The following is an 18,755-nucleotide window of genomic DNA, read 5'->3' as shown; positions in this document are numbered from 1 at the left end:
AGTAGTCATGTATAACCTCCATCCACCAGGCAAGAGGCAGTGAGGAAGTGTTGTCAGGGGTGTTAGCTCTCCTTCAGACAAAGCACCCAAACTCGTTAATCGTAATCTCGGGGGATTTTAACAGAGTCATGAACTCAAAGGCTCTTCAAAAGTTCTATCAATATGTTAAATGTGCAACTAGGGACAACAGTATATTGGATCTCCTCTATGCAAATGTTAAAGACGTCTATTCATCGTCTGCACTACCTTCCATGGGGAAATCAGACCACAACCTCGTACTATTGTCTCCATCTTATCAACCAGGTGTCAGCAAACAACCAGAGACTATAAAACTAATCAGGAGGTGGTCTCCAGCAGATGAGGAAGTTCTGCAAGACTGCTGTGACCTCACAGACTGGGAGGTGATATGCGACAGGGGAGAGCATGATGATGTAAATGATATTGTCGGGAGAGTAACTGATTATATAAATTTTTGTACTGATACTGTAGTACCAGTTAAAAAGATTCGATGTTATGCAAATAACAAGCCTTGGATTGCAAAAGAATTGAAATGCTTACTAAACAAGAAAAAAATGGCATTTAAAATGGATACAAAGAAACTGAAATTGATACAAAGGGACTTAAAAGGGAAAATTAAGAATGCCCGTGAGGCGTTCCAAATTAAATTAGAAAATACATTGTCACACAACAATTCCATGGAGGTGTGGTCGGGCATGAAGCAGTTAACTGGGTTTACGGCAAGGCCGCAGCGTGGGGAAGTGGATCTGCCCATGGCTAATGAAATGAACAAGTTTTTCAACACATTCACCGACACATGCGCAGCATAATCATGAATGATGGATGGAGCAGGGGAAAAACCGGCAGCATTGACATTGGGGGATAAACAGTCTGCTTTCTCTGTCTCCCCAAGCGATGTGAGGAAACAATTTAGTAAACTAGTCATTGGCAAAGCAGCTGGGCCTGATGGCCTCTGTCCACGTGCCCTCGGAGTGTGTGCAAAGTAACTGTGTACTGTCTTCCAACTCCTGTTTAACAGTAGCCTACAATTACAGAAAGTGCCAATGCTGTGGAAGACCACCTGCCTGGTGCCGGACCCCAAGATCACTTTTCCGACTTCCCTAAACTACTATCGTCCAGTGGCCTTAACATCGCATGCTATGAAGTCGTTGGAGAGAATAGTACTTGCCTACTTGTGCCCAAGGGTGAGGGCCTACACAGACCCCCTACAGTTTACGTACCAGCAGAGATTGGGGGTGGATGACGCGATAGTGTCTCTGCTCCATACAGTACATTCATTCTTGGACAATAAGGGAACTGCAGTGCGAGCCATGTTCTTTTACTTCTCAAGTGCTTTCAATACCTTACAGCCGCCCCTACTACAAAACAAGTTGACTGATATGGTGGTAGATTAGGGGATGTTGAACTGGATAAGCGACTACTTGACGGACAGGCCGCAGTTTGAAAGAATGGGGGAGGTGGTATCTGGCAGTGTATGGAGCAATGTTGGGTACAGTGCTGTCGCCCTTCCTCTTCACATTGTGTACAGCTGACTTTCAGTATAAATCAGATCTCTGTCACCTCCAAAAATTCTCAGATGACTCAGTGATTGTAGGGGGCATTGTGGGGGACTGGGGGGAGGAGGAATATAGAAGGGTGGTTTCTGACTTTGTGGATTGGTGCCAAACTAACTGTCTAGAACTAAATGTGAAGAAAACCAAGGAGATGGTGGTGTATCGATCACTATTGCTGGCCAGGAGGTGGAGATGGTTGAGAGCTACAAATATTTGGGGTCCACCTTGATAGCAAACTCGTTTGGAGGTGTCATAAGGAGAAGGTTTACAAGAAGGGAAAGAGCAGACTGTACTTTCTACGGAAGTTCAGGTCATTCAATGTGTGCAATAAAATACCACGAGCCTGAGCTAGACGCTGGGACCGACGTCTATGCTGAGCAGCACCCGCAGCGGCCGAGCCCAAATGGGAGACCGCAGAGGCAGACAAGGCTTGGGATCTTCCCCGTGCGCAGGAGAATCCCGGCGCCTAGCATTACCCCCCCACTAGCATCCCTCCCGGCAACGTTCGCCACACTCTTAAGCCGCAATAAACTGGGGGGCACGAATGTGCTTGATAGGTTCCCAGGTCCATGACCCTTCCAGTCAACCAGAATTTGTTTTTTTACCACGTACCACCTTAGACCCGACAATGGCATTGACCTCAAAATCGTCCGAAGACGCATCCGAATCACCAGCAGGACTCCCAGACAACCGGGCCATTTACTCTGACCAAATGTCGTTACTGACGGACACAAAATGCCATAGATAATGACCAAAGATTGATTGGTCCTCTCTACCAGCCCATTCGTCTCAGGATGGTATGCAGATGACAAATGAAGCTCTGTACTGAGCAGGATGCAAAGTTCCCTCCAGAATCGAGACGCGAACTGAGGATCCCGGTCACTGACTATCTTATCAGGTATCCAAGGAGGCGAAAATATGCTTGATAAATAACAATGCCAGTGCTCGCGCGGAGGGTTACACGAGGCACTAGATGTACCATTTTAGAGAAATGATCGGTGACCACCCAAATGACTTATTATGGGACTTGGGCAAATCTACAATAAAGTCCATCCCGACCATCTTCCAAGGCCTATCTGCCACAGGCAGAGGATAGAGCAAACCCGCAGGTCTCTGCCTCAAAGGCCGGTTCCTAGCGCAGGAAACGGAGGGCTGCACATAGAGCTTGACATCTTGCGCCATCCGAGGCCACCAATAATATCTCTCTAAGAGTTCAGTGGTCCTCTTAGTGCCGAAATGACCACCTACTTTGGAGGTAGGTGCCCACAAGAGAACCTCAGACTGCAAGATAGGTGGTGCATAAGTTTTGCCCGGAGAAATCTGCTCAAGGGACACCGGTGCAACCGTTCGAAGGCTCTTCGAGGGGACAATTAGACGTGGTTCATCCCCATCCTCGGAAGAGACTACTGAACGAGACAAAGCGTCGGCACGTAACTTCTCCTCGGGCAAAAAATGTATGTAAAATTGAAACTGGAGAGGAATAAGGACCACCTGGCCTCTGGCGCAAATTCAGACGTTGAACAGTCTGTATATATGTAAGGTTTTTATGGTCCGTAAAAACCTTAAAAGGATACCAAGCTCTCTCCAGGAGATATCTCCACGCAGTAAAGGCCCATTTCATTGCCAACAACTCCCTGACCCCTCTGGCATAATTCCTCTCCGCTCGTGAGGTTTTGGAAAAGAAGAAGCAAGGAAGCTTTCGACCTTGAGCATCCTTTTGGTATAGGACAGCTCCGGGACCAACGGAAGAGGCATCCACCTTTAGGATCAGGGTCGGATTGGCCCACCAGAGGACTCTCCGGTGGGCCCAGGCATAGGCAGCTGCTGGCATACTGGCCAGCAACTGCCTAGGGCCCCCACTGCTCCAGGGGCTCCCAGCCAGTGGACAGCTACTATGGGAACCTCCAATGCCAGCGGAGTAGCATCTGGTGACAGGAAGCAGAAGCCAGCTGCTGTGGCTAAAACCTGTACCCGCTGATAGAGAAATGAATATTCATTGCTCCCCAAGCCCCATGGGTGTGGAGAGGGGTGAATATTAATTTCAATTTAGCAGCGGGCAGTGTTAGACTCAGTCTGCAAGTGAACATAAGTCACGTGTGCCAGCACCGCTCTCCCCTAGCAGTGACAGAAAAAGTCATGAGAATGCAAGAGCGCTCTGTTAGGCTAGTTTCACACTAGCGTATGGAGGAGCTGCGGAGGGATGCAGACTTCCTCCGTGAAGCTCTGCCCCCTGCTGCACTTCCTCCGGTCAGCTCCCTCTCCGTCGGTATGCAGCCTGCGTACCTTATCTTTAGCATTAGGTACGCAGGCTGTGCCAATGTATGTGGATGCCTCAGCATGCCTCATTTTGACGGTGCGGCGACCTGCGCCGAATGCAACGTGTTGCATTTTGGTTCGGTCGCCGCACCGTCAAAACTATGGATGCAGAGGCATCCGCAAACATCAGCACGGCCTGCATACCTAATGCTAAAGATAGGGTACGCAGACCGCATGCCGCCGGAGGCGGAGCTGACCGGAGGAGGTGTGGCCACGGGCGGAGCTTCACGGAGGAAGTCCGCATCCCTCCGCAGCTCCTCCTTACGCTAGTGTGAAACTAGCCTTACTTACAGTGTGCCGCAGTCTGCAGCAGCCGAACATGTCAGCTGTTATCAGTGACGCCCGCACTGCTCTCTGACTGACTGGGAGGAGCTGCGAACAGGACATCCTCCCAGCGTGACGTCACCAGCTCCGGTGCTCAGAGCTACTCGGAGAGCAGTGCGGGCGTCACTGAGAACACGGCTGACAATCATGTTCGGCTGCTGCAGACTGCGGCACACTGTAAGTAACAGCGCTCTTGCGTTCTCATGACTTTTTCTGTCACTCACCACTCTTCTCTGCGGGAGGGTTAAGCAGCTCTTGACAAGGCTAACACTGATAGGCTGCGCTGGGGCCAATCAGTGTTAGCTTTGTTTGTGACCTCTTCTCCCTGGCCGTATAGCATAGCTCAGGTAATGAGTTGCTGTCATCTATAAAGCGCGCTCCCCTCCCCCACAGTGTAAGCAGCAGAGAGAGATAGAGGACTCCCTGCTACAGCTACAAATGTTCAACAAGAGCCCCCCTGCCAGCCTAAAAGTAAGTGTAAATGGGGGGGGGATAGAGGGGGAGGGGCCAAATTACTTGGGGATAAATGAGGGCCCAATTACCTCATCTCTCCTTTCACTGACTGCACCTTCTCCCGTATCACCCCTGACTGCACCTTCTCCCGTATCACCCCTGCTGAATCCCCTTGCCCTGGAATCACCCTGACTGAGCCCCTCTACCCCTGTATTACCCGTGACTGCGCCACCTCCTCCTGTATCACCCGTGACTGCGCCACCTCCCCCCTGTATCACCCCTGGCTGCCTGTGTTCCTTTACCCTATATCACTAGCAAAGCCACTAAAGAAGACTCAAGGTCTCCAAAAATTAATTTTTAAACAGCAGAGAAAAAGGCAGCAACACTTACCTGCCTAGATCTAGGAACAAATGCACTGCAGGATGCACCCAGCCCATAAAGCAAGATGTTAGCAACACAGGTGCAAAATACCAGATTAACAGCCACTCTCCACCTACCCATTCCTGGAGGGGGTGACTGCTCTGTATACAATTGCACAATAAAGGCCCGCATAGGGTGCTGTTCACACAAGGGAACTGTATAGTGTCTGGTTCACAGCCTATTAGTCACGCCCCTACTATTCGATTCATAAGAGACCAGACTTGTCTGGGCTCGGCTGCACCCTGAAAAATATAGTGCAAAAAGTACAAAATTAGTGAGGTATTAGCTGATATTTTGGCCAAAATACGTGAGCCCGTAAACTGTGCCAAAGTTCCCCACGCTTACGGGTCCCTACACTTAACTAAATATAAATAGCAAAGCCACTAAAGAAGACTCAAGGTCTCCAAAAATTCATTTTTTTTCTTTATTTTTTTTTCTGTGAGGGGTGTTCACACTGGTATGCATTGACGGTGTGCTGGCCAGCCCGCCTAATCGAATAGTAGGGGCGTGACTAATAGGCTGTGAACCAGACACTATACAGTTCCCCTGTGTGAACAGCGCCCTATGCGGGCCTTTATTGTGCAATTGTATACTGGGCAGTCACCCCCTCCAGGAATGGGTATGTGGAGAGTGGCTGTTAATCTGGTATTTTGCACCTGTGTTGCTAACATCTTGCTTTATGGGCTGGCTGCACCCTGCAGTGCGTTTGTTCCTAGATCTAGGCAGGTAAGTGTTGCTGCCTTTTTGTCTGCTTCCCCTATATCACCCCTGGCAGTGCCACTTCCCTCTGTATCACCCTGACTGAGCCCCTCTCCCCCTGTATTACCCCTGACTGACTGTCGCCTCCCCCTGTATTACCCCTGACTGACTGTCGCCTCCCCCTGTATTACCACTGACTGACTGTCGTCCCCTCCCCCTGTATCACCCCTACATAACACTGAAGGTCTTTACCATTATGTTGTCTTGCTCTTTGGACTACATGGAGCACCAGCCACATTCCAGATGCTGATGGACATAGTGCTAGAACCCCATCAGAAGTATACGCCAGCGTACTTGGATTCCATCATCATCTTTAGTACTGTACTGGCTGGCGTACCCACTTGTCCCAGGTACAAGCTGTAGTGAATTCGCTCAGATTCGCATGCTTGATGGCGAGTCCCAAGAAATGTGCAGTAGGGCTCGAGGAAGTCCAGTACTTAGGATACATGATCGGCCGTGGGGTTATCAAACTCAAAATCGAGGCCATACAGAACTGGCCCCGACCTGTTACCGCCAAACAGGTGAGAGCATTATTTCGGCATTGTTGGGTGTTACCGGAGGTTTATACCTAATTTCTCTGGGAGAACAACACCCCTAACCAATCTCCTAAAGGGAAAGAAATCAGTAATGGTGCAGTGGAATCCTCAAGCAGAGGAAGCCTACCAGTCTATGAAGGTGACGCTGTGTGGACAGCCCGTTTTCATCAGCCACAACTTCAAGAGTGACTTTGTCGTGTAGACGGACGCCTCTAACGTTAGCCTAGGAGCAATCCTGTCGCAGGAGATGAACAGTGAGGAACATCCGGTCACCTACGTATGTAGGAAATTCACCGCGGCTGAGAAAAATTATACCGTAGTGGTGAAGGAGTGCCTGGCTATTAAGTGGGCCTTGGAGTCCCTATGCTATTATTTCCTCGGTCGAACACTTCGCTTAGTGACAGATCATTCACCCTTGGCCTGGATGAGAAATGACAAGGAGAGGAATGTTCGGGTCGCCAAATGGTTCCTGTCTCTGCAAAATTTCAATTTCACCATGGAACATCGTGCAGGGAAGGCTCAAGGGAATGCGGATGCCCTGTCCCAGGCGCCCTGTCCCATGCACCCTGTATGGTGACAAGGGTTCAACCCCCCCACAAGTTTGAGCAGAGGGGATTATGTGAGGCAATGAGGGGGATCATATTCGAGGGTCAATAGGTGTCCCCTAGGATGCGGACGGAGTCTTATTAAAAACGCAGGAGTGCCTTGTGTTCACAGCAGGACACCTGTGAGTCACAAGGCAAAGTAAAACAGTGTATTGGGCCCAAGTAGTGACTCAGTCAGGTTTTTAGGAAAACCTGTTAAGGAGTTTTATTTTTAGAGGGATTTGCAGGTTTGGTAGTGGGGCGAATCCCTCTCTCCAGCCCGGCTTTTGGAAGTGGCTCTATTGTTACGATTCCATTTAACTCAGTCAGTTTTTGCCTTGGGTGTGTCAGTTTGGAGTTTGCAAGTTGCAGGGAAGGTGTCTGTGCAACCCAGGACTGTGTGAAGCTAACATAGAACCAGGGAACTCAAGGCAGCTGATGCACCCAAAAAACACCAGTGGTGCCATCATCCACGGCAACGGGTTTGAAATTCTGGACTGTGTTTACGGTGACCGAGCTGCGATCCGGAGGACATCACTCCTGTGTGTGAGTTTTTAGACATTAAAGACATTTGCTGTGAACTTTTCTGTGGTCCCTGCCTATTTATTGCACTGCACCAACCCGCTGCACTACAGCACACTTAAAAAGATGGACACCACTGGATCACATGTAAGACAGTGTACACAGTGCCTCCATCTGCCTCATTATAGGGAATCTTCCACTGGGGGTTTCAGCTGAATCACATATTTCAGAGACTTACACGGACACCCCGATGTAAGCGCTCAGCGTAGAGTGCAGGATAGATGTTAGCTGAGCCTTACTTCAATCTTTGGGAAGCAGAATTAACAAATTAACAGCATCGTGAAGAATTGGTTTTATTTATTTTTTACGCTCTTCGAGTCAAGAAGGTGACAGGCGGCTTGCTGTAACGTCCGGTATAAGTGATTAGACGACTTTATTCTTCGGGTCGGTGCAATTACATCGATACCAGATTTATATCGGGTTTTTATATCTGGCTTCTGTCGAAATCTAAAAGACACTTTTTATTTACTAAACTAAGTTTTTGTATCACCATATTTGGAGCGCTATAATTTTCCTGATTTTTTGGGAGTTAGAATTAACAAAAAAACAGCAATTTAGGAACTGTTTAAGTTTAATTTTTTCTCTTTTTTATGCTTTTCACCGAGTGGTAAAACAGCTTTGGGTCAGTGCCATTACAGCGATACGACGTTTATAACATTTTTTTTTTACACAATGAAACTATTTTATAGTAAACGTAATAGTTTTTGCATTGCTTTTATTCTGAGAGCTATACGTATGTTATTTCTCCACTGATGGAGCTGTATGGCAGCTTGTTTTTTTGCGGGACAAGATGACTTTTTAGCGATAACATTCTTATATACATTTGTCTTTTAGATCTTGTTTTATTCCACTTTCCGTTCAGTGATATGATAAAGCATAAAGGGTGTGGTGTAGTGACCACTGTGTCCACTAAGGGGCGCTGTATGGATGTCCCAGGAGAGTGGATGAATGGCAAGATACTGAATGACCGTTATGTATCTCAAGGTGGGTGGCCTTGAGATGGAGATTTATGTGTGTGTTAATCAGCAGTGGTACTGCTGAGGTGCTGGTTCAATGTGTCAGGAACTAGTTACCTACAAACCCACCCGGGGGGGTGTTTATTAACGCTGTTGTAAAGAGTGTGAGTGGTTGAAGGACCTGTGATGAGGTCATAGTCTTGTGACCCGGTGGGCGTGGCTATGGACCATATAATGTGGCCAGGGTAGGTCGCATGAGGTGACTGCTGGGACCTGGTTGATCCAAGTGTGGAAGGTCCCGCTGGGAGAAGTATCTCCTGGCTACCAGCCTGTGGAGTGGCTGTGTGTCACGGCTGCAGCGTCTGAGAGTCCCAGAGGAGAGAGTGGATGTCTGCAGCGTGGAGAGACAGCCATGAGGAAACCCTGATGTGGGTGAGATAATGATGAGGCTGAAGAGCCTGTGTATGCCAACCTGTGTGACCACAGGAAGGACAGAGAGAAGCTCTGTCACAGGACGCTATGCTGATGTGAACTGTATGTTACTTGCTTTAGTTTATGCTGCACAATAAACCGCATGGACTATACTGGTTTATGGAAAACCCGTGCTGGATCTGGTTTTGTGGCGGCTAAGCGAGAATCCCCTATCTGAATGACAGCGCTCCCTCACAATTGGTGACAGACTGCGGGCAGTGGTTCCAAGAAGCACATGTTGCCATACTGGCGGCTCTGAGCCAGGAGAGCAGACGGTCTGGAAAATCGTGAGTAATACTGACCGAAGTCAGAGAAAGTGACTGTGTTGATATTTGTGGGATACCTCTGAGGAGAAGAGGCGTCCGGGAACCTGTGTGGCCGTCACCAGCAGGTGACAGACAGGAGTCTGTGGTGTGCTGACCTGGGTCAGTGATAAAGACTGTTCCTGGAGGGTTCAGTGAGCAAGGTCCTGGAGGGTTAGTTTTGGGAGGATCCCTGGAGCACGTGGTATGACCTTGGACCTGGTGAGGCGTGAGTGTTGGGCAGTCTCAGGCGGAGACGGATGTCCTGAAGAGCACCCGCTGAGCCCCTGGACCTGGTGGGGCCGGTGTGTTGGGAAACCCTGGGAGGAGGGTCAGCTCCCTGAATAGCACCCGGTACACCCTGTGTGTTGAACGGTCTCAGGCGGAGACGGTACGTCCTGAATAGCACACAGACAGGACATGTGAGTTTTTTGTGGTGTGTTTTTTTTTTTCTTCTTTTCTCGACTCAGCCTGCGGTGGCTCAGTTCAAGTCAAGAAGGTGACAAGCGGCTTGCTGTAACTCGGCGGGGTTACGAAGGGGACAAGCGGCTTCCGGTGGATCGGCGGGTCCACGAAGACGGCGCAGCAGGAGCTGCAGTGACACCTGCAGCTGCTTGTGAGCGACAGCCGGAGGTGCCGGTGATTTGTGACAGCAGGAGCTGTGGCAGTGCCAGAAGGAACTGGTGTGGTGTCGTGCTTAAAGGGCCAATACCAGCCCAAAAAAACATAAACTGTACTGTGTCAACTGTGGCATAAGAAGTTCTGCAGAACAGACATGGGGAAATCCCGAAAGGGGGCGGTGGCCCAAATCGGGGTGGTAGCCCAGAAAGGGGTGGAGTCCCAGAAGGGGGCGGTGACCCAAATTGGGGTGGTATCCCAAAAGGGGGTGGAGTCCCAAAAGGGGTGGTGACCCAAAAGGGGTTGGAGTCCCAGAGGAGGGCGGTGACCCAAATTGTGGTAATAACCCAAAAAGGGGTGGAGTCCCAGGAGGGGGCGGCGACCCAAATTGGGGTGGTTCAGGAAATGGCAGCACTGGTTGCCTCATTGGGTATGTCTGGGGAACCGCAGTGTGTGTATGAATTTTGAAGAGTGCAGCATAGAATCGTAGAAATGTCTGTCCAGCCTCTGTTTGAAGACTTCCATTGAAGGAGAACTCACCACTTCTCGTGGCAGCCTGTTCCACTCATTGATCACTCTGTCAAAAAGTTTTTTCTAATATCTAATCTGTGTCTCCTCCCATTCAGTTTCATCCCATTGCTTCTAGTCTTTCCTTGTGCAAATGAGAATAAAGTTGATCCTTCTACAATGTGACAGCCCTTGAGATATTTGTAGACAGCTATTAAGTCTCCTCTCAGTCTTCTCTTTTGCAAACTAAACATTCCCAAATCCTGCAACCTTTCCTCATAAAACAGGGTTTGCAGACCGGTCACCATTCTGGTCGCTCTTTTCTGAACTTGCTCCAGTTTGTTGATGTCTTTTTTAAAATGTGGTGCCCAAAACTGGACACAATATTCCAGATGAGGTCTGACTAAAGAGGAGTAGAGGGAAATAATGACTTCACGTGATCTAGACTGTATGCTTCTGTTAATACATCCTAGAATTGCGTTTGCCTTTTTGCTGCTGCATCACACTGTTGACTCATATTCAGTCTGTGATCTATTAGTATACCCAAGTCTTTTTCACATGTGCTGTTGCTTTGCCCTGTTCCTCCCATTCTGTATATGCTTTTTTCATTTTTATTGCCCAGATGTAGTACTTTGCATTTTTCCCTGTTAAAAACCATTCTGTTAGTTGCTGCCCACTTCTCCAGTTTATTTCTTTTTGAATCCTCTCTCTCTCTTCTCTAGTATTGGCTATCCCTCCTAGCTTTGTGTCATCAGCAAATTTAATCAGTTTACCCTCAATTCCTTCATCTAAATCATTGATAAAGATGTTGAACAATACAGGGCCCAGGACAGAGCCCTGTGGTACCCCACTTGAGACATTCTTCCAACTGGATGTGCAGCCATTTACGACCACTCTTTGGGTCCGATCACTAAGCCAGTTATGAATCCACCTAACAGTTGCCTTGTCCATTCCATACTTAGTCATTTTTTCAATAAGGATTGTATGAGATACTTTGTCAAATGCTTTGCTGAAGTCAAGATATACTATATCTTCAGCATTTCCTTGATTCACCCAATCAGTGATTCCGTCATAGAAGGAAATTAAGTTAGTCTGACATGACTTATTAGTTACAAACCCATGCTGACTCTGTTTAATCACTTCATTCTTATCCAGGTACTGACATACATGTTGTTTAATAATTTGTTCAAAGATCTTTCCTGGTATAGAAGTCAGACTCACTAGCCTATAGTTGGCTGGGTCCACCTTCTTCCCCTTTTTGAAGATAGGAACAACATTTGCTCTTCTCCAGTCTTCTGGGACTTCTCCTGTTCTCCAAGAATTTTCAAAGATTATGGAGAGGGGTTCAAAAATTTCTTCTGCTATCTCCTTCAGTACTCTGGGGTGTTATTCATCTGGACCAGGAGACTTGAATTCATTTAGGTTAGCTAAGTGTTTCCTCACTATCTTTCTGTTTATAGATATCCTGGATTCTTCTATTCCCTTAATAGGACAGTGAAGAACAGTTGATGTTACATTTCCTTTCTGAGAGAAAACAGATGCAAAATAGGAATTTAAAAGTTTGGCCTTCTCAACATCCTGTCTTACCATTTCATCATTTTCATCCTGTAAAAATCCTATAGCATCTTTTGACTTTTCTTTTACTTTTGACATATCCCCAAAATCCTTTATTATTGCTTTTGACATTTCTTGCAAGCCTCAATTCATTGTCAGCTTTAGATAATCTGATTTGTGCCGTGCAGGTTCTGCAGACAGCATTATATTCTTCTTTAGATATGCCTCCCTCTTTCCATTTTATAAACTTTTTTTCTTCCTTTTTAGCATGTGCTTAAGTTCTGTGTTCATCCATCCAGGTTTCCTTAAATGCTTCCTATTCTTCCCTCTTTTCAGAATTGGTAACAATTGTGCTATGAGAATTTCATTTTTCAAGATTTCCCATCCTTCCTGGACATTTTTGTCTTTAAGGATATCCAGCCATTGGATCCCTCCAATTCTCTTTCTGAATCCCTTAAAATCTGCCTTTCTGAAATCTAACCTTGACGTCTGAGTCTTCTCAGGTCTTCCTCCTCTAGTTATCCAAAATTCTAAAATAGCATGGTCGCTACCTCTAGGGTCCCAGCCACTTTTACCTCCTCAATCATTTCCTCCCTGTTGATGAGATGAGTTAAGATAAGATGAGACGACTGGGGTAAAAACACGGTTAAACGGTAATGGGACGGTTTACTCGACTGGTGGGACTGACCCAGTGATACCCTTTGACAATATAATTAAAGAGGTAGTGGTGAGACACGTGCTGGCCAAAAGAGAACAGGATCGTGAGATACAGCTGATAAAGGAGTCAGTGGAAGGACATCTCGAACGGGAAAAAGTCCTGAGACAAAAGGCCAAGCACAGGGTTGAGGAGCTCGAGAAAGAGGTCTTAGAGCTCAAAGAAACTGTAAGTGGTCTTCTGCGGGAGAAGAACTTGGACGGTGATGAACAGCGGCTGGGTCCGACTGGTGGTGGAACGGAGCTGCCGGTGGCCATCTTGTCAGACGGTCGGGAAGAGATGAGATCTCGTGAGGTTGAGGAGCTGAGAACTGAAGAAGTTACCCGGTCGGGGCAACTGTAGTGAGGGAAGTGTCCGTGGTAAAGCCAGAGCCTCCTGGTCAGGAAGAGAGCAAGGCCACGACCTTCGAGTTTGTGATTGATGTACCAGAAGACATGCAAAGAAGCCTGTGCTGAGAAAGGTGTGCCTGAGGCTTTCAAAGAGGTGGTCAAATTGTGTAAGGTGCACTGGTGGGCGCCTGAGACTCGGCAGTTGGTGATAATGTCAGCCAGGGAAGACACAGCAAAGCGGGTGGCTGTCTTGAAAAACATGCATCTACAGTGTCTCCATATCAAATAGTTGGTTAGGCGGAGTAATATGAAAGCTACTCGACGCCTAGAGTTAGCAAGAGAAGCTATGGATCGGTTGGGTTTGCGGAAAGAGGTAGTTCCGGTTCCCAAAGGTCTGATTGGGAGAATCACTGGAACATTCGGGAAGGTAATGCAAGACCTTGTAAATTGCTCCGGTGTGGTGAGGGTGAGGATCCCTCCTGATGATGAAGACCAGGTATCCAGTGAAGAGGATAGGATTCCCGTCCTGGTGGTTAGCTCCTTGGAAAGCCCGAGAAACTTTAGGATGCTCTTGGAGTATCGAGTGGGGTACCTGCAAGAGATTGAGCGGTTGAGGCTGGACCGTCGGCGAATCAATAAAGAGGTTAGGAACACCAAGTGGTGGCCACAGGGAGGACAGAGAGAAGATCTGTCAAAGGACGCTATGCTGATGTGAACTGTATGTTACTTGCTTTAGTTTACGCTGCACAATAAACCGCATGGACTATACTGGTTTATGGAAAACCCGTGCTGGATCTGGTTTTGTGGCGGCTAAGCGAGAATCCCCTATCTGAATGACAGCGCTACCTCACAAGGGGTTAATTAGTGTGACATTTTTATAGGTTGGGTCGTTCTGGACACTGTAATGCCAAATATGTGTACTTTATTTGTTTTTATATAAATATTGTCATGTTTTTTCATTTATTTTGTGATTTATTTTACTTTTTTTTACTTAGTTCTTCTATGTGACCTTAACTTATTAATCTGACTGCAGATATCATGCATTACACTGCACATGTACTGCATTGACAGAAGCCTCTTAGACTGTGCTCCTGGCATGGTCTAAACAGCCTGTCACTGGCAGATCCCGAGGTTGTCATGACGATCTCGGGTTGCCATGACAACCATTGGCCCTCTCCCGGGCTCCTAAATGTTGCGATCGATATTAATTTATCGCTGCATTTAGGGTCTTAAAATGTGGATCTTTCTCCAGCTCCTCTGTGGTTCTATTCCTGGTGGAGACGAAACTTGAAGAAGTTGTGTTTCTTAGTGCGGCTCCTCCATCTGACTGAGGAGGGTCTTCTCTGTCCTTCTCCTCAGGGTCCTCATCCTCCGAGTGCAGAGCAGAGAGCATTAGGCTTTGGCCTCACTGATTGTCTCTTCATACTTGGGGCCACAATGTGCTGGGACCTCGGTACCGGTGGTGAGGACCACAACAATGTAATTTAGTCCCTGATACATAAACCTAGAATTACCACTTCTGTGAGACGTGTCTCATACAGTGGGTACGGAAAGTATTCAGACCCCTTTAAATTTTCCCTTCTGTTTCATTGCAGCTATTTGGTAAATTCAAAAAAATCATTTTTTCTCATTAATGTGCACTTTGCACCCCATCTTGACTGAAAAAAAAACAGAAATGTAGGAATATTTGTAATTTTATTAAAAAAGAAAAACTGAAATATCCCATGGTCATTAGTATTCAGACCCTCTGCTCAGACACTCATATTTGTCACATGCTGTCCATTTCCTCATGATCCTCCTTGAGATGGTTCCACTCCTTCATTGGAGTCCAGCTGTTTTTAATTAAACTGATAGGACTTGATTTGTAAAGGCGCACACCTGTCTATATAAGACCTCACAGTGCATGTCACTCCAAATGAGAATCATGAGGTCAATGGAACTGGCCAAGGAGTTCAGAGACAAAATTGTGGCAAGGCACAGATCTGGCCACGGTTACAAAAGAATTTCTGCAGTACTCAAGGTTCCTAAGAGCACAGTGGCCTCCATATTACTTAAATGGAAGAAGTTTGGGACCACCAGGGCTTTATGGCAGAGTGGCCCGACGAAAGCCTTTCCTCAGTGCAAGACACATAAAAGCCCGCATAGAGTTTGCTAAAAAACACATGAAGGACTCCCATGAGAAATAAGATTCTCTGGTCTGATGAGACGAAGATAGACATTTTTGGTGATATTTCTAAAAATTTATGTGTGGAGAAAACCAGGCACTGCTCATCACCTGCCCAATACAATGCCAACAGTGAAACGTGGTGGCAGCATCATCAGCTGCAGAGACAGGATGACTGGTTGCAATTGAAGGAAACATGAAGGCGGCCAAGTATAGGGATATCCTGGATGAAAACCTCTTCCAGAGTGCTCTGGACCTCAGACTTGGCCGAAGGTTCACCTTCCAGCAAGACAATGACTCTAAGCACACAGCTAAAATAACTCAGGATTGGCTTCAGAACAACTCTCTGACCATTATTGACTGGCCCAGCCAGAGTCCTGACCTAAACCCAATTGATCATCTCTGGAGAGACCTGAAAATGGCTGTCCACCAACGTTCACCATCCAATATGACGGAACTGGAGAGGATCTGCAAGGAAGAATGGCCGAGGATCCCCAAATCCAGGTGTGAAAATCTTGTTGCATCATTCCCAAGAAGACTCATGGCTGTACTAGCTCAAAAGGGTGCGTCTACTCAACGCTGAGCAAAGGGTCTGAATACTTATCACCATGGGATAATTCAGGTTTTTTTTTAACAAATTTGCAAAATTTCTACATTTCTGTTGTTTTAGTCAAGATGGGGTGCAGAGTGTACACTAAAGAGAAAAAAATGAACTTTTTTGAATTTACCAAATGTCTGCAAAGAAACAAAGAGTGAGAAATTTAATAGGGTCTGAACACTTTACGTAACCACTGTATATAGACAGATACACGGCAGGTCATGTATTCAGTCTTTGTGTCTCCACAGATGGATCCAGGAGGAGAAATCCACCAGAGAGATGTCCCCGTCCTCTGTATCCCCAGGACTGTCCAGAGGAAAATCACAACATCCCGGAGGATCATCAGGTAGATGACACTGAAGCCCCCACAACATCTGACCATGAAGTGATGGGACCTGAGCTCATCTTACATTTTACTTTTTAGGGTGAAGATCTGATTAATATTAAGGTTGAGGTTATACATGGAGCAGAAGAGGCGATCGCAATATGGGCCGATCAGCAGGGTGAGGAGGGGAGACTCATGTCTGTTCTGTGGTCACCTACTACTCTATCTTCTCATGACACAATTTATTTAATCACTGTGTGTCTCCACAGATGGATCCAGGAGGAGAAATCCACCGGAGAGATGTCCCTGTCCTCTGTATCCCCAGGACTGTCCAGAGGAGAATCACAATGTCCTTGAGGAACATCAGGTAGATGATGCTGGGCCCTTATCTGGATCTGTATATGGGGGGACATTTCTGATCAATGTCATAGATGTAATAGATTTTGGTGGTTTCTTGTATTGTGCTGATTGTTACATCTGATATATCAGGGGGAAGATCTGATTAATATTAAAGTGAAGGATGAGACAGAAGAAGAATCGATGACGAGGGGGGATCAGCCGTGTGTGAGTGACGGGAAGGAGGAGATTCCCGTAGATTTTTCCACAGGTATGTAATAATGTCCAGCGCGTGATGATGACTGGCGTGTGATTATAATGATGCCTCCCACTGTCTCCTACACTGAGGTCAGCATGTTGGTCTTTCTGCATCCAGGCCGGCCGCCCGGTGGCATGAAGAGCCCTGTGGTAAGTCAGTAAGTGCCATGATATGGAGGTGTGGGTCAGACATACGTCTGTCGTTCCTCTGCCACTATGGACGCCATCTTGGATGTAGAAGGAACAGAACATCCGGCCCCGTCGCCACACCCTGGTGTAAAACAACCAGACCCATCACCCCCCCTCCGTTACACACACCTCCTCGGTGTATAGCATCCAGCCCCGTTGCCCTTCCCTCGGTGCATAACAGCCAGCCCTGTTGTGCCCCTAGTATATAACATCCAACCCCATTGCCCCTTAGTGTATAATAGCATTATGACTCCTGAAATGTGAGGATGAAAAAAAAATGAATAAAAAATGGATCTGTGAGGCATATAATGTGGGAAATGTTTGTCACAAAAATCAACTATAGTTGTACATGAAAGAAGCCACACCAGAGAGAAGCCGTACTCATGTTCACTATGTGGGAAATTCTTTAGAGATTAATTAAGTCTTGTTTGACATGAAAAAGTCACAAGATCGAAGCAGTAATCATGTTCACTATGTGGGAAATGTCTTATAAACACAATACTTCATATTAATCTCTTAAAAGGGGTTTTCTGATTGTGAAAAACCACTGTCTCTCAGTAACAAACACCAATCCTGTGCTGTATTCACTCTCCCCTGGTTCAGTGCTGAGTCTCCGTTGCTGCTATCAATGTCTGCTATTGGCTGCAGTGCTGATATCACATTGACAGCGCTGCCGCCTGTAAGGGAGCTCAGTGGTTTTGAGCAGCTGATGCCATTTATTCTGGCAGAGCCGCTGATCTCCGTTATTGGCTATAGTGCTCTTAATGAGTCGTCATCACTGCAGACAACAAGACAATGATCATTTTATTTCTATGGCGCCAACATATTCCGCAGCACTTTACATTTTAGAGGGGACTTGTACAGACAATAAAAGACATTACAGCATAACAATAATCTCATAATTCAACAGATACCAAGAGGAGTGAGGGCCCTGCTCACAAGCTTACATTATGGATGGTAATCTGGTCATTACCAGAATGGAGGGCACGGGTAGGGTGGTAGATGAGACGAGGGAGGAGATGTAGGGTGCTGCTGAAGCATGGAACGCTTTGTGGATGAAAGTAATAAGTTTATGTTGAACTCTGTAGCAGATGGGTAACCAGTGCAATGCGTGGCACAGAGTAGAGGCATCGGTGTAACGGTTAGTGAGGAATATGATCCTGACTACTGCATTCAGGACGGATAGTCCTGAGGGGAGGGTTTGGTAAGAGGGAGACCGATTAGTAGAGAGTTGCAATAGTCCAGACGAGACTAAGTAAGAGAAACAGTAAGAGTTTTTGCAGAGTCAAAAGTAAGAAAAGGTCAAATTCTAGAAATGTTTTTGAGGTGCAGATAACAAGAGTGAGCCAGTGATCGAATGTGGGGGGCGAATGAAAGATCGGAATCAAGTATGACCCTAAGACAGCGGGCATGTTGCTGGGGAGTAATGGTGGAACCACACACGGAGATGGCAATGTCGGGCATAGGTAAGTTAGTGGAGGGAGGAAACAAGGAGTTTTTGACAGTTTCAGATACAGGGAGGACATGATGTTAGAGACAGTGGACAGACAATCACTGGTGTTTTGTAATAATCACCGAGGCAGGACCCAGTCTCCCTGAGCATCGCAATGTTGTGATGTGCGGTGAAAGTCCGTCCACAGCACAGTCACTCAGGAGACTGGGTCCTGCCTCGGTGATGCCGCTTCAGCTTCCAATTCCGAAAGTTGTCGTGACATCACCGGACATCAGAGTCAGCGGCAGCCGGGGGTCACGTAATAGAGATGAGCGTACAGTGATAGCGCCGCTCACAGGCACATTTGGAAATGCAAGGTATTTGAAGAAAGCCTTATTTCCAATGTTTAAATTGATTTGCCCAGTACACATTGAAGTGGACAACCTCTAAGGTTGT

General features: G+C 47.0%; 1 pseudogene; it reads left to right on the top strand.

Moving 5' to 3' along the window:
• The window catches only part of LOC141073056 (uncharacterized), a 53,348-nt pseudogene that overhangs the window by 31,078 nt on the left and 3,515 nt on the right, over positions 1–18,755 (top strand).

This window comes from Dendrobates tinctorius, unplaced genomic scaffold, assembly GCF_039654945.1.
Source record: "Dendrobates tinctorius isolate UK_male_01 unplaced genomic scaffold, ASM3965494v1 ptg000296l, whole genome shotgun sequence".
NCBI lineage: Eukaryota > Metazoa > Chordata > Amphibia > Anura > Dendrobatidae > Dendrobates > Dendrobates tinctorius.
This window is presented reverse-complemented; position numbering and strand designations above follow the sequence as displayed.